The sequence below is a fragment of the Carya illinoinensis genome, chromosome 6 (genome assembly GCF_018687715.1).
Source record: "Carya illinoinensis cultivar Pawnee chromosome 6, C.illinoinensisPawnee_v1, whole genome shotgun sequence".
In the NCBI taxonomy this organism is placed as follows: Eukaryota; Viridiplantae; Streptophyta; class Magnoliopsida; order Fagales; family Juglandaceae; genus Carya; species Carya illinoinensis.
In genome coordinates, this window is record NC_056757.1 from 7,089,817 (window position 1) to 7,094,217 (window position 4,401).

Below are 4,401 nucleotides of genomic sequence, written 5' to 3' on the forward strand. Positions count from 1 at the left end.
GAGAATTTGTATGGCTGCAATTTTTTTTTCCGTTTCCTCCATCACTCTGCAATTGTGAGAATTTGTCTAGCTGTAATTATTTTTATACAAACCTATCACTTTGTAGTTGTAAGAATCTATATAGCTGCAATTTTTTTTTTTTTTTTTGCTTCCTCTATCACTCTATAGTTGTGAGAATCTATATAGCTGCAATTTTTTTTATACAAAGCCATCATTTTGTAGTTGTGAGAATCTGTATAGCTGTATTTATTTTTTGGCTTCCTCCATCACTCTATAGTTGTGAGAATCTATTGGATTGGTTTGTGCAAACCCATTGTAATGTGCTGATTTTATTTTATTTCAATTTCAATCCGATGTGTGCTATCATTTCTTATGTGCAGTTTGATTGCTATGTGCACTTTCATTACTCTTTCTATTGGTAATTTGTTCTTTGTTGTTCGGTCATTTGTAGTATTTTGTATCTCTCAAGGGAGGGAGGTTGTTATTAGGTTGTGATGATGGTATTATAGTGAGGGTTAATTCACAAATGTTAATGGGGCCTCATCAATATGGCTGAGTAATCCTCAACCGAATGGCCATATTGCAATTTGTGATATTTTCCACAAAAGACAATCGGGGTTTGGGTGGGGTTTTGCGGCTATTCGATGTTAGTCTCCTCGCTTATGCATGTTGTCAATATTTCCACCATTCTGAATCCTATTTATTTAGACAATCGATATAAAGGCACCATATGGAAATGCTCTTATTTAGCATTATTGTGATTTGCATGCTGTTTAGTTGTTGCTTTGTGTGAATATGTGAATTGATCAAGTCTGTTTCATTGCTTTGTGTTGTGTCATTACTTTGTGTTATATTGTGATAGAGAAATAATGTGTAAATTAAACCACATCGGCTGTAATGATGAAAAAGCCTGGTGGGGATATAGGAAATTTATAGTCGTTTCCTCAATAGCTTGGTAACCCGGACGGCCAACAAGTAGTGATAACCGGTTGTTGCAATCATGAGAGGGTGACCAAATTTCCTAGATGTTACCATTTGGTTCCTGAAATTCCCAACGTACCCCTGTAAAACCACGAAATTGTCTACCAATTTCCTTGAACAAATAAGTTAGATCTCAATTATCAAGATTATGAAACGAATCAAATATTTTAAAATAAATAATCAAACTTGCAAGACACAAAGATTGGTTACGAAGGGAAACCCTTTAAAGAACTCTTTAAAGGTAAAACCCTACGGGGCAGCCAAACCCAGGAAAGTCAATCTTATTGTTTGAAGAACAATTACAAGCAATAATCAATTACAAAACCTTTGCAATTCGACTCTCTTACTTGCCTAGACAAACGACCCGTTTGTCTTCTACCGCAGTAGCAGCCAGAACCTCTGACGATCTTCAAATGTTGACTTCCCTTCTGGAACTCTAGAGGCTGAAATCCAATCAATGTTGCTTTACATTCAAAGCACGAGCACACTCAAGAAGATATGAAAAATCCCATGAAAATTCTCAAGTGAATTTTCTCTCCTAAATACTCAGAATCTCCTCTGTAAAATTCGTGGCTTGAAGTCCTTGAAGAGATACAAAACCGAATCCCTTTAAATAGAAGGTCTGAAAAGAGTTGTAGTTGCAGTAGGACTCTGCTGACGGTTAGCAACAGACGCGAAAACGTGTCCTGACGGACTGCTAACATTTCGTGATAACTTCTTCTGATATAGATTAAACTCTGTTCAGATTTCTTCTGGATAAGTGCAATGCTATCAGAACTCGATTTTGACTTCAGGGACTTATCTAAACAACACCTAAGACTTCTAGATAGACTCAATATCGTTTAGATACAAATCAATACTTATTTTACATTCATCCAAGTTTAATCAAATAATGATAAGATAAACCTTATTATTCATTCAAATTTAATCAAATAATGATAAGATAAACCTTATCATTTAGTCATCTAATCCTAACCAATTTTTGCCTTTACAATCTCCCCCTTTGGCGGATTGGTGACAAAACCAACTTGATGAATGTCTTGCATATACAATCTTCCCTTTGGTGGATCGGTCACAAAACCAACTTGATGAATGTAGTGTGTACCTAAGACAAAAATAACCAGCAGACCAAGATCTCATGAAAAATATCTTAATATAGTAATGATAAGAAATGACATAGAACATTCCTTGAAACTAGTCCCAATAATAAACAAAAGTTAGATGTAATGTAAACCTACAAAAAGAACGTGTTCTAGTCATCATCAATAATCATGTTCAATACTTAGTTCTCCCCCTCAATATTCTGCTACTCCCCTTTTTATTTTCAGCAAATTCATTAAACTCTCACTTACTCAGACTCCCCCTAAAAATCATAATATCAAGATATTCTAATTTGTTTTTCTCCCCCTTTTTGTCACTAATCTGACAAGACACAAAATAGAATAAATATCACTTATGAGAGCCAATATGAAGATACTAAGAAAGACATGATGAACAACTCACATGTATCTCAATTTTTCATGGATTAAATGCATATGATATATGAGCATGAATGTATGTTTAAACAATGAGCAAATGATTGAGACAACTTGGTCGAGACAAAAAAACAAACACTTGGTGGGCATTCCATGAAAACCGAATGACAAAGGCTAAAGACCCACTCAAAAAGCGTTTTCAATACATGCATAGAGTAGATATAACAAAAAAAACCATTGAATTTTTTTATAATTTTTTTTTTATAAAAAAAAAAAAAACAAAAGGGCAAGTAACATGCTTAAATGCATCTTAGTTCAAACATAATGTAACTCACAAAACAAATTCAATAAAGTACACCCTTTTATTTGCAACAATCACTATGGATGTTCACTCCTCATAAGATCATCAATGTCAAAGTTCATGTGAGTGTGTGAGTGAGTATACTTATATCATAGCATGTTATGAACTCCCTTTTTTTTTTTTCGTTTTGCTTCCCCCTTTTTTTTTAATATATCTTTGAGACCTTTGTTCAAAGAAAGATTACTTTTGATAGATGCTCTCAAGAGTTTGTTACTTGACCTTAAAAGTCAAACTTTATGCTAGGGCCTAGATACATGAGCATCTCCTCCAAACACTAGTTTGTACACCCCCTTTGTTCATGTTGGCTGCTCATCTTTTTCCATAATGATTAGAGCAACGATTTTTTCTGTAAGAACTCAAGGTGGTAGATCCGTGTAGAGTGTTTGTCTTTTTCCGCAATGAATTAACACTGACTTTTTCTATATGGATCACTCTTTCTGTTTGGCAAGAAGAGAGCTCTTTATATATGTACTAGGTTCAACTAGTATTTAGTCAATTCAAGGCATGAACTCCCCCTTTGATGAGCATCTAAAAAGAAACATATTAATTATAGGATGCTTACATATAGGTTCCTCACAGTGCATTATAAATAAACTTTGCCAAGATAATTTATAGGGTTAGTATGCACAAAGTGAATCGCACAAAATAGAAAGATGCATAGGTTCAGGAATTTATTATGTGAGAACACAATTGTTCAAATTTTGACATATCAAGCATGCACTTTCTTTAAGGAAAAGTTTTGAACCAAACCAGAATTTTTTGTTATAATATATTTTTCTTATTTAAAACTGAAAAACAGAAACATAAAATAAAACAGAAAAATAAAATGCATGTCCTAGGCTAATGCAATAATATAAAGGATGCAAGAACATGCAAGTAATCCTATCCATTAATGTGACATGGCATCCTCTTTGACCACCCACTTTGCTTTAAATTTTGGCCTATTCTTTTTATCAACATCACTTTGTATGATCTTTTCTTTATTTTGAAAGCAAAAATCTGCTATTTCACCAATTTTGAGACTTAAAAAATTGATTTTTTGACTCATATCACAAACTTGATTATCTAGACTATTTCCTTTCCTTTTTGGATTTCTTTCACATCCATTTTTCTTCACTTTATTCAAGTTAAAGCAATTTGGTCTTATATGACCAACAACACCACAATAATGACAAATAGGAATAAACTTACCTTTGCACTTACCTTGGTTGGGCTTCTTTGTCATTGATCTATCATGTGAGGCTCTTGGAACATGAGTTGTAGACACGGCCTTCTTTGGAGTTTCCTCATCTTGACTTCCTTTAACAAAAATGATATCTTTTGATGAGGTGGCAGCGGATGATGAGTCTTTAAGTTTCATATTTTGGGAAGTCATATACCCTAAACCCGTGCGATCACAACTAGATTTTTGAATACTCAACATCTCTTCTAATTTTTGTGTTGCTGTTTTTTCTTGAACCTTTTCCAACTCTTTTTCTAATACAATTTTTTGATCCCTTAATCTTGCTATTTCAATATCAGAAATTTTGAATACTTCAAACAAGTTATTTTTCTCACTCTCCATATTAGTGAATTTCTTGTACA